Genomic DNA, 13,225 nt, shown 5'->3' on the forward strand with positions numbered 1-13,225 from the left:
CTCGGAAAACTACATTTTTTTAAGACGTGCATGCACGAGTCGTAGATGTGCAAAAAGAGAGAAAGTGTTCCACGAAGATTTAATAAAGGATCACCGGCCCGTAAAAAAAACCTTGAGGTTTAAACATGACTAACCTCCCAGCGAGGTCGAGAGGCCTTAAAGGGTTGTTCTGTTGTCATAGGATCATTCTAATCATCTCTGCGCATGTTTTTATGTTTATAATTTAGTATCGACTGTCTCATTCTGACATCTGACGTCCATTCATCGGGCCGACACACGCAGCGTATCTCCACTTTTATGCCTTTTCTCCGTGGCAATACTTTCCCGGTAAGTGGGGAGGTCACCGGGTTTATGTAGTCTCGGTGCAGGATGTGTGAAGAGTCCCACACTGACTGTGAGACAGTGAGACAGTGAGACGCTGGAAAAAAAGCGGCATTGAAAAGACAGGAAATAGCTGCTGAGCACAGAGGACAGAGGACGCCAGATTCAGAGCAGCGTCTAAAAAGGTAAAGTACCACAAAGCTTTGCTCCTGTGTGTGTGTGTGTGTGTGTGTGTGTGTGTGTGTGTGTGTGTGTGTGTGTGTTGTGTGTGTGTGTGTGTGTGTGTGTGTGTGTGTCCACAAGTCAAACAGAGGTAAGAGGCTCTCAGGCTGGATGTTGTGAGCCAAAGTATCTGGCAGAGTGAAGAAAACCAGCGAGAGAGAGCAGATGATGGATCCACGCTGTGATAACACAACGCTGCTCCACATCACACAGAGTTCAAACAGAGCGTCTACAAGAGGAGAGAGAAGAGGAGCGGGAGGAGGAGGAGGAGGAGAAAGGAACGGCACCGGAGCCAAACTTCTATATTTGACGCTCTGGGAACGGGGTGACGACGGGGGGGGGGGGGGGGGGGGGGGGGGAAGGGGGGAGAGAGGAAGGGAGGCAGCCAGGAGATAGAGATAGAGATAAAGATACGCTAGTCTGAACCGCAGAGGAGACAAAGTGTTGAAGACAAAACACTGTTACTGGAAAGCTGAGAGAGAAAATGGAGAGAGGACGAGAGAGAGGAGAGAGGAGAGAGAGGAGAGCGGAGAGAGAGGGAGAGAGAGAGGAGGAGAGCGTGGAGAGAGGGAGAAAGAGGAGAGAGGAGGAGAGAGGGAGAGAAGGAAGTTAAAGTGGAGAGAGGAGCAGAGCGTGGAGGGAGGAGGAGGAGGAAGTTAAAGTGGAGAGAGGAGGAGGAAGTTAAAGTGGAGAGAGGAGGAGAAGGAAGTTAAAGAGGAGTGATTACTGTTATGTTGTGGAACTTAAAGACCTTTTGAAGTTGTGACAAAAGCGTTTGCCTCCTTGTATATCAAAGTATCCTATTACAATGATATCTAATGAAAGTTCATTTTGTGTTTTTTCCTACGTCCAGTACGATGTTCATGAGCGCACAAAGACACGCTGGCCCTTTAAAACAGGAGACAGTAGCAGATCTATGTGCCGAGGAAAGAAGTAAAAACCCATATTTTTGTGCCGCATAGCGACTTTTCAGCGCTTTTGTTTCCGAACCGTTAATAAACACAGCACTAATGCACCTCCATTCATCTCACTCTGAGCCTGGTGTTCACTAATACCAGAGACATTGTTGGAACAACCTCCTCTACACATCAGAGCTACAGCCTGCAAAGTAACCCATTTCATCACATTATGCTATTTGATCAAAGACTTTTATTGTGACAGCTCAAAGTAGCCCATTTCATTAAGAAAGAAACAGGCCTTTATATATATATATATATATATATACATATATATATATATATATATATATATTAATCTAAACTACAGCAAACCTTTACCACAGAGGTTTCATTTCATCTTCAACCTCTTATCCGTGGATCGGGTCTTGGGGGCAACAGCTCCAGCAGGTGGACCCTAAACTTCCCTTTCCCGGTGCCACATCAGCCAGCTCTGACTGGGGGGATCCCGAGGCGCTCCCAGCACCAGTTTGGAGATATATAGTCCCTCCACCTGGTCCTGGGCCTCCCTCGGGGTCTCCTCCCAGCTGGTCGTGCCTGGAACACCTCCCTAGGAGAGGCGCCCAGGTGGCATCCTCACCAGATGACCAAAACCACCTCGACTGGCTCCTTTCCACTCAAAGGACGACCGAACTTCTCACCCTATCTCTAAGGGAGACGCCAGCCACCCTCCTGAGGAAACACATTTGGGCCACTTGTACCTGTGATCTGATTCTTTCGGTCATGACCCAGTCCACATGACCATAGGTGAGGGTAGGAACCAAGATCGCCCCGGTAGATAGAGAGCTCTGCCTTTGCGGCTCGGCTCTCTTTTCGTCACAACGGTGCGGTAGAGCGACTGCAGTGCCGCCCCCCAGCTGCTCCAATTCTCCGTCCACAGAGGTCACACCTCAGAAAACGATCCTTTGGATCTCTTTTGGTCGTCGGCGGCACTTCAAAACAACGTCATCCTGCGGATCAGGAGTGTTCTGTTGTGAAGGTACTGTACGAGGACCGTGTGTTGTATTTGCATACCACCTCACATGAGCTAGAGTACATGAACGAGATACTGGACACTGGCAGTAATATGCCAAAATGTCCTCTGTTCAACCGGACGTCTCAATCTGTTTTTGTGGTTAATTAGCTGAAGACACAATCAGCTGCGTCTTCACGTCTTGCCCACCGTGGAGAAGCTGACCCGGGATGAGCAGCTGCCCTTGATTGTGTGCAGCTGCCCCCCCCCCCCCCCCCCCCCCCCCCCCCCCCCCCGTGATTGGGTAATTGACTGATGAGGAGCGGTTGTCCTTCCGCATGATTGGGCAATTGACTCAGGAAGAGGACTCGCTCTTGGAGTTTGATTGGCTCCTCTTGAGAAGCCTCCGAGTGTCACTCCAGACCGGACGAGTAGCGGATGTCGGCTCTCTGCTCGGCCGCAATCACCTTCCCCCCTCTCTGTGCAACTCTCTGTGTTTCAGAGCTTTCAGCCATGAGACTTAATATTCTCTTAGATGTTGAATATCGTAATATGGTAATTGTAATAAGTGTTGTCTTTTCCTGGTTTTAAGTGATTTGGTAAAAGATATTGGGATATGAGATGTCGGCCGTGTCGTCCAGCCCGAGGAGAAAGTGAGGCATCTTTGCAGCTTAATTGTTTCACCAAATTTGAAACACGAAAGCTGCATTCGCAAACTGAGATGAGAGTGAATACACAAAACGATGACAAAAACACAACTCCAAATGAATGCAAAGCCAAGTCTGCGACGAAAACAGCAGCGACTTGTTTGAAATCCACAGAGTTAAAGATTTACTCTCTTGCCAAACGAGTCATTGTGCCGGGACCTTCTTCTTCCAGATGCAAAGACATCATCTTCTTCTTCTCCCTCTTCTTTCTGTGTCACACAGAACTCCTCTCACATGACCCACCCGTCTCACCAACCCGCAGCCACTTAGAATAAGTAGACAAATGGATCCTTCCGGAACACCTCACACATCCTGACCAGACTACGATACGGGCCGGTCCCTCCCCTCAGACGCCTCCGCCGATGTTTACGACCTGTCCGCTCTGTCTGGCTGCCAGCGGGGGAGGGAAGGGGGGAGGGGATGGGGGGGGGGGGGGGGGGGGGGGGGGGGGGGGGGGGGATTCCGTCACAGCTCGCCACCCACCGTAGCCCGTTACAAGACAGATAATGGAGCACGGGTCACGGACCACGCCTCTTCGGTCTCGCCTCGCCGCGCCTAGTGAGACGTTTCACAAAGAAACGGCGGAAAGGAACAAGCGCAGTCACAAGCCTCCCGTCCGCACATGTACAGTCGCTACACACACACACACACACACACACACACACACGCCAACACCAACACGGTCCAGTGCTCGCAACCTATAGAGCTCCTTCAGTCAGTAGCTGGCAGGGCGGGAGCGGTGGCCATGGTGGAGTCACTGAGCTCGGAGGAGATGTGATGTGATGAGGTCACAGTGATTACATCACAGAGCTGGCTGGAGCAGGAACAGAGCCGGGTGGTCCGGCAGTGTGGGACCGGGGGACCGTCGGTACATATGACCCGTTATTAGACGGAGCTCCTGGAGGGATTCGTCTAGACCTTATCTGACGACGATAAAAATCACTACTGCGGCGCAAATTGATGGGGCTGACAGGTGTCCTCTGGTCCTCTGTCCTCTGTAAAAAACAAACTGTGTTAAATTGGTGACACCGCCGCTGTCGATCCATACGTGCATCCATTGTCAAGTGCTTCACCCTTGTGCTTGTACAATAATAATAATAATATAAGTAATCATTTTTCATGGATAAATGCATGAAGGGTAAAGGCAAAAAATGAATCCTGCAACAGCGTGAACTCTTGGGATTCCTCTCTCACTAATCTGAGTTCCTACAGTTTGTGGTCTTACTGCTGCAGGACATGGTAATGGATCTGTGTGTGTGTGTGTGTGTGTGTGTGTGAGCATTAACACCTTTGTGGAGATGGATGTGTGTGCCTGTTTCTTTGAGACGTCACCCCACTTATTAATCCAAACAGTGTTTTTTATGGACGGTCTGACCTGCATCTTGTCTTGAACACATGTGAGGTCACTACCATCACCGCGGGGGACATCTGCCCACCTGCCACAAGCATGTGTGTGTGTGTGTGTGTGTGTGTGTGTGTGTGTGTGTGTGTGTGCGTGCAACCCGGTCTCACGGGAATAAGTAAAAAAAAAAAAGGGTCATTACCAGTTAGCGATGCTTTACATGGTGGAAGCCACGAAATGTGTTAAAATGACACCCGTTAAATGTAATTACATCAGGGTCCATGTTTGCACCAGACTCGGCTAACTAACCTCCATCAGAGGAAATACAACACGGAGCCTTATTGCTTAATTATCTTCCATCGTTCAGAAGAGGAATCACTTTGTAAGAGTCCATGTCAAACTTTTAAAAGCTCTCATTTTGCTATCAAAGTCTTCACATTCATTTCATAATAACAATAATAACAATGTCAAACTTTTGAATCATCTTTTTGGATTATTAAATGTCATCATGTCTGCGTGGCAGCTTGGATCTCTGAAAGCCCTGATGGCTAAAATGTTAATAAGCCAGCTAATAAAAGGAGAGCGGCGGTATTTAGGCTGTCACGGCTGGCTTCTCAGCTGCAGGGGTTCCGTTGTTTGTTTTGAAGCACTAATAATGGCGGCGCAGACTTATAATTATGAACTTAGTGAGGTGAGGAAATTACTAGAGATGAATAGACAGCAGGGGACCAGATTGTTTGGAAGGCACATATCAGAGTCTGGTCCTGACGATGACGGGAGGTGGAAATGAACGAGCCTCCTTCCAAAAAAAAACACGGAACCATCTCCTGAAGGATGCATGAAAGGCAAAATACAAGAGGAACAAGCTGGAGTGTGTATCTTGATGAAGTGTTGCACAAACAAGCTAGAAGTAAACAGTAAGGTCATCTGTTCTGGTGGGTAACTTCACTATTACCCAGCAGCTGCACTGAATAGACATGCTTCCCACCCGTTTCCCCCCTCTCCACCTTCCTCCCTCCCTCGTCTCCTTCCTAACAGATGGTTAGACGAGTGCGGGAGAAATTCCCAGAGTGCCGTGGGAGGTGTTTCTCCATCTTAGACCTTTATTTACATCAGCAGCGTGAACCCGGCCGCCGCCGCCGCCGCCGCCGCCGCCGCCTCCCGTAACCCAGAGATCGCCGACCCCGTTCACAGTACATGTGCATGAACATGTTCATGCTACGGTGGTGTTGACTTGTTGGAGTTGGATCTTTGGGGGATTTAAAGCAAGTGTTGTGCGTGTTGCCTTCTACTTAATTTAACCACAACATCTTGATTTAAAGCTTAACTGGGCCGATCGTGTGCTTAATATTGCCGTAAGCCCAGAGTTGAACCTGTTTAATGTGCTAATATGCTAATGTGCTAATGCAGTAATGCTACGCCAAGACAAAACAGGACACTCGAGGAAACTTAGCGAAACATAAATAATAAACGAAATCTAGAACTAGAAATTTAACTAAAACTAAAATTGCCTCTTTGTGGTTGTTTGCCTCAACCAGTGAAGTTGCAGCCAACCGTCCCCGGAATTCATTCACATCAGCAGACATGTGTTCAAAGTGACATACAGTGGTCATTTCGCGACTAGAGACTATTTTTGATGTGAAACCTTCGCCGAGGTCGGCCTCAAGCGAACCCGGCAGTTAACGACCCCAGATTGTGTCCGCGGCAACGCCGCTGACGGTAACCACAACAATAACTATGAGACTAATGAGTCTGTTTTTCATCCCCGGAGTTTTTGTCTCCGAGTGTTTCTGTGGATGTGCGTGCAGATGTGTTGTGCTGACCGATGACTACCGCCGCCAGCTTCATTAAAAAGTTAGATTAGTGCTGTTTTAATGAGAGGCGGCGGCTTGTTAACAAACAGGTCACACAGAGAGAGAGAGAGAGAGAGAGAGAGAGAGAGAGAGAGAGAGAGAGAGAGAGAGAGAGAAAGAGACAGAGACAGAGAGAGACAGACAGAGAGAAAGAGATAGAGAGAAAGAGAGAGACAGAGAGAGAGAGAGAGAGAGAGAGAGAGAGAGAGAGAAAGCTGGAGCTTGCATTCAATTTGTTTTGATGGTGTTCATCTTAAAACTGTGTGTCAGCTAATTTTTTTTTAGCTTTTTGAGCAAATGCCAAGACCGAGAGAACAACCTCTGATGACGTCACAGTGATGTCATCAGAGGTCGCCTGGCGCCGTGTTTCTTAATGCGTTACGATCTAGACATTCCCTCTAATGAACAAGTTGCATGATGGGTAGAGTAGGATCCAGAGTGTTTTATTGGAGTATGGAGTTTGGACCATGCATAGTAGGAAACAACATGTCAGGATATTTCAGCCTCAAAGTCCCCTGAAATCTGATGGAAGTGTGACTCTCCGTCAGTGGAGTAACCTCGCTCATGATGGTGTTACTACTTAAACACTTATGGGTTTATCTCTTCAGCTGAAAGGTGTTTAAAAGGAACGATGGTGAAATACTCCCACTAGCTTTGGAATATCCTGCAGGATCAATAAAATCCTCTCATCATCACTTCACAGACTTTTTCCGTATTCTATCTTCGCCTTGAGACGACACCACACACACAACCACGTGTGACATTTAGCTACACACTGAAGTAAAGCATATCCTGTCAGTAGGATGCTCTGAAGCAACAGGTAGCGTTGTTTTACGACGTTTGGGTGACTTTAGCTGTAAGGCTTCTTCTTCCTCGTTGATTTCAATTTAGACAATATTTATGTGTGTAATAACTCGGTGGGTGATAAACGCGCACGTTTTATTCCACAGGCTGAATGTTACGACGGGCTGATAACACCGTGTGAACCCTGTGGACATGAATCACTTTTATCAATAAAAAAAAAAAAGATCAAAAACATCATGTCACTGCATTCACTGTGATGTACAGTATGTACAGTGTATACAGTATATACAGTATATACAGTATGTACAGTGTGTACATTATGTACAGTATGAGTTTAAAGCATCCAGAAATCACCGGGACACGACCGACACTACAAACTGTCCTCAGAGGTTCATCATGTAGAGGCTTGAGCTGTTTCAATACGTCATTAATCACACTGACAGGTAGTCCTCTGTCTCTCTCTCTCTCTCATACTATGACTCTCTCTCTCTCTCTCACACTATGACTCTCTCTCTCTCTCTCTCTCGCTCTCTCTCTCACATTATGACTCTCTCTCTCTCTCTCTCTGTCTCTCTCTCACACACTATGACTCTCTCTCTCACACACACACACACACACACACTATGACTCTCTCTCTCTCTCACACTATGACTCTCTCTCTCTGTCTCTCTCTCACACACTATGACTCTCTCTCTCTCACACACACTATGACTCTCCCTCTCTCACACTATGACTCTCTCTCTCTCACACTATGACTCTCTCTCTCTCTCTGTCTCTCTCACACACTATGACTCTCTGTCTCTCTCACACACACTATGACTCTCTCTCTTTCTCTCTCACATACTATGACTCTTCTCTCTCACACTATGACTCTCTCTCTCACACTATGACTCTCTCTCTCTCTCTCACACCATGACTCTCTCTCTCTCTCTGTCTCTCTCTCACACACTATGACTCTCTCTCTCTCTCTCACACACACACCATGACTCTCTCTCTCCTACTTAAGTGCAGGTATGAGGTTTGAGTACTTCATTTACCAGAGTGTTTTTATTTATTGAGACTTTTGAACTGGTTGTTTAACAGATTAACAATATGCTTCAACATACATTGGAAAAGATCATGAATTATTACAATTTTAATGTTCTTCTTTCCTTCTTCTCCCTCACCTTGTTTTACTGACTTTTTATTCTACATTATAGTCGACATTGTTTATCCTCCTTTTCCCACTTTCATTCCCTTCTGTCTTGAACTGCTTTGATGAGAATGAAAATCAACTCAAATCTAAGTTGGTATTGCTGCTTTTACTATAAAAGTTTTGAGCTCTTCTTCTTCCACAGTCGAAGAAGAGCTAAAATCTTTTAGAGCACAAAGTACAAACATCTCAATTCAGAATATGTTAAACTTACTGGGGAGCTTAGTCAGGGATTAACTCTGGAAACGTCAAGCTTCTTTCAGCTGTCAAGTCCCCCTCTCATTTTGTGACTGTCCTCTCTCTACCTCCACACCTCTTCATTAAACGTTTGTTAAAAAGTTTGAATAGTTCAACTTGAGAGAGAGAGAGAGAGAGAAAGAGAGAGAGAGTTCTGTTTTAATGAAGACAACAAAGCTCTATGCATCATTAAGTCGCACATAATTAAAGAAAGAAGAAACTCAAGTGTTTGATTAAAAGAGCTTTTGTCTGAAAAACACTCTTGAATGCATCAACACACATGGACGGACACATGTACACAAACAGACAGACACACGGACTCGACAATAAATACACAAACACACACACAGAGTATGAAATAAAAACACGGCCCTCTCTTTTTTTTGAGGTAATGATGCCAAAAGCAACGGATGAGGGCGGTTTAACTTGATCAGAAAGCACTCACTCACTCACACACACACACACACACACACACACACACACACACACACACACACACACACACACACACACACACACACACACACACACACACACACACACACACACACACACACACACACACACACACAGGCCTGGGTCCCGATGGGGGGTTAATGTCATCTCCGTTTGGTTGATTGTAGTGGCTTTTCGCCCCTGGAGACTTTTCCACTAGTCTGCACAGTTACACTCTTTATCTGCTCTTCATCTCCACATGCAGGCAGAATCAAACACGCCGACAAACACAGAGTGGGACAATCCAGACGGAGTGAGAGACAAAAACACTAGAGGCCTCTCTGATTGTTAAATGCCCTTCAAGGAAAAAAAGACACAGGCGTCATAGTTGCAGATATTTGGTGGAAATTACATTCTGTTTCTTACATCGCCTTCGACCAGCTCGGACTAGCGTCCAACAACTCTCCGGCTGTGTTCCATTGACTCTCATGCAGTTGTTTAAGATGTTCTTCATTTTAAGGCCTCATGCTATAGTCATGGTTAAACGTTGCGATGTGATACTCGTCACACAGGGAGGTTGGAAGGACAGGACAGCATTTCTGAAACGTCACATTTCTACGTAAAAACCATATGGAGTGAACACTAGCAGAGTATGTTAGCAGAGCACGTTAGCAGAGCACGTTAGCACATCATATAGCGTTAGTAGAGCACGTTAGCAGAGCACGTTAGCACATCATATAGCGTTAGTAGAGCACGTTAGCAGAGCACGTTAGCACATCATATAGCGTTAGTACAGCACGTTAGCAGAGCACGTTAGCACATCATATAGCGTTAGTACAGCACGTTAGCAGAGCACGTTAGCACATCATATAGCGTTAGTAGAGCATGTTAGCAGAGCACGTTAGCACATCATATAGCGTTAGTAGAGCACGTTAGCAGAGCACGTTAGCACATCATATAGCGTTAGTAGAGCACGTTAGCAGAGCACGTTAGCACATCATATAGCGTTAGCAGAGCACGTTAGCAGAGCACGTTAGCAGAGCACGTTAGCAGAGCACGTTAGCACATCATATAGCGTTAGCAGAGCACGTTAGCAGGGAACGTTAGCAGAGCACGTTAGCACATCGTATAGCGTTAGCACTTCTATGCTACACGAGAGGAGAAAGCAGAATGCTATTCAGGAAGACATGGCTAATGAAGCAGTTTGAGGGTTTACAAGGGCAGTTTAAAGCATGTCAATTACGTGTGTGTGTGTATGTGTGTGTGTGTGTGTGTGTGTGTGTGTGTGTGTGTGTGTGTGTGTGTGTTAAATCTACTGATCATTAAGTCCATCCGCTGCTCCCGTCTTGATTATTCTAAGAGAGACGGTCTGAAGCGTCTGTCTATCACCTGTTTCTCTCTCCACTGCACAACCATAATTACCTCCTCGGGCAATCAAAGAGAAACATGTGGACTCTCACGGCCTGAACAGACCTTCTGTTCTAACCAAGGCTGTCCTTCTTTTAAAAGTACACTATTTTACTTTACACGATTTCTGCTCATCTACATTACCTGACAGATGATTTTCACACCACACTCTAAACTATAATGGACTAAGGAGGACTCTCTGAGGGCAAGACCAGAGTGTTAATCAAATCCTGAATGCCAGACACAGATTGAAAGAGTAACTACCTCGTATGTTTTAAATTGTTGAACATCAAAGAGGATCACAAATGATCCTTTGAAGTTTGAAAAACAGACGTACACAGTAATGTTTTTGGTCAGAAAACATCCACATCACAAATATTCGTGGTTTTGGTTTTAAATAAGACTCCGAAGTCTCTCTGCGCTCTTTCACAGCCCTCAGTGGAGTCTTATTTTCCGCCATATTAAACCAATCACACATGTTCGATTAAGAACCATTAATTTGCCGAACTGCAATCCCACTTAAGCCATCAGAGGGTTTTTAAATCACGGCCAATTACCCTGCCACCACAGCACTCTGCCTACATTACCGAGCAAATCAGTCAGTCGGAGAGAGGCCCTGTCCCATTACAGTCGAGCGGGAGAAGAAGTGAAAACTGTACTCTGCTACGACCTGTCCAAGAGGTGAGCAACAGCATCGGCTGTCATCGTGGCGCGTTGTTCACGATGTCGGCGGTTCTGTCTCACACACCGACATGCCCGGCCAATTTCTACTCATAAATAAAAAGGTGTTTGTATAATAAGTGCATTTTTGTTCTTCAAATGTGTCAGACGTACACATGGAGTGTAGTTCTGATCTTTAAACTACAGCTCCAAATGCGATACCATTGATCTGTGCTGAGCAGAGTGGCATGAGCCTCTGCTCATTGGTTGGAATGACCACAAGAGGAACCAAAGCAAGGAAGTCCTGGGTTTGGACCTTCTGGGCATGTCTACGCATGGACGCTGAATGAGCTACCTACTAACTCAAAATTAGCCTCGTTGTGAGCGCGTCTTTCTATGTTTACGATTCATGTGACTGAGATGTGACCTATCAAGATTTCTCCCCCCTAGAATATATGTCCTTATTTGAGGATTCTGCACTTCCCGTTGGCACGTAACACAACGCCAACTTTCACTGGCAACGGAAGAAAAGAGGGTGCTCTATGTGTTTGTAGCTACTGTAGAAAGTAAGGGTGTGGGGGTCAGGGTGGAGGAAGGGTTGTGAACCCTTGTCTGACTTTCTTGCTGGAGCTCCAACATGTTCCCAATACTAGATTGTCACATCCCAATGTTTTGTCAAACCAGTTAGCGTCTCAATAGAACCCTTAAGGGTACCTTTTCAATGGACTTCTATGGTAACCAATGGACTTCTAAGGCTTTCAATGGACTTCTATGGTAATTCTATGGCAATTTTAAAACAAAGAGCAGGTGCTCGGGTCATCCGATCAAATGTTTAACTACAGCAGCAATATCGGACACTTTGAGCTTTGTGATTCCCGTCAGAGATCCGAGGCACAACACACATATTGGATTCAGTCCACCATCTGAAACATATTTTCTCACTGCCAATTCCATTTCTACGTTTTTGAGGATATTCCCAATATTCATTTCTTTCATAATAAAAAAAAAATTTCACTGAATTTGTGAAAAATCATGTTTTTTTCCATCACTTTTGCATAGCCAAAGGCTCAATAAGATGCTAATCGAAGCTGGGATAACAGAAGCTTATAGCAGTTGTTTCCACACCTCTGCTGGTGTCATCACCAATATTTCACACAAGCTACTGGAGGACGATTAACCGTGTTTTCAAGTTCAACATCTGTCCAGAAGATATCTGTCTCATTACAACTCAACAAGTCCTTACAACTTGTAAAAAAAAATGTAGTGTGTCAAATGCATATTTGAAAATGTACAATACAGACAATACAGAAGTGATGCGCTACAATGTCGATGCATTGCAAGGAACAACAGGGTTTATTTTAGTCAGCAAAAGGACTGCGATCCTTTGAGTGAGATGCTTTTCTTCAATGCTTCAAAGTGGTTAAAAGTGAGAAAAGCCACGCCTTTGATTCACACACGTCGTATGTAGGTGTTGAACATGTTCATGTTCTTTTCCGCCTGTTGTCTCGGTGAAGTTAGAAATGAACAAGGAACCGATAAGTACGCCAGCAGACTGTGAACAGGAACGAGAGAGGAGGAGGAGGAGGCAGAGAGGCAGAGAGGAGGTGGAGACGCTCCGCTCACAGATTCTCTCATTAGAGACGTTAATTGTTTTTTCTGGCGGTGGAGTCACTGAGGACGTTCTATGTGGAGCGAGTGAGCAGTAATGTGCATCTCTCCGCCTGCAGGTCTACGCAGTCAGGTACTTGTTGCCGGTTGCCATAGAAGCGGTTTGTAAGAGTACTATGTGTTGACTCTTCAACCTCAATGCTCTCCTGTCCTCCAACTTTAAACTAAATCCACTTTTAGTTAGTTACAGTTAATCTTGGAACCACTACTCTCATCAGAAAACAGTAAAACACAAATCAAGTCTGGATTTGTAAAGAAGTCGGAGTTTGTGTGTTTGACAAATGCAACAAGTAGTTGTAGTAATAGTGGTTCATAATTAAAAACAATAACTGAAAAATGTGGCTAAAACATGTTTGGTGTAGAATCATAAGTTTAACACGTGATACTAAAACAAGATGACGGATAGAGTTCTGTTCCCGGTTTTGTCATGGCAGGTTTTTCTTTCCATGAAGAACAGTTAGGTCCATGT

The sequence above is a fragment of the Cebidichthys violaceus genome, unplaced genomic scaffold (genome assembly GCF_023349555.1).
Source record: "Cebidichthys violaceus isolate CVI_PGR_0920_01 unplaced genomic scaffold, fCebVio1.0.p SCAF_290, whole genome shotgun sequence".
Taxonomy (NCBI): Eukaryota; Metazoa; Chordata; class Actinopteri; order Perciformes; family Stichaeidae; genus Cebidichthys; species Cebidichthys violaceus.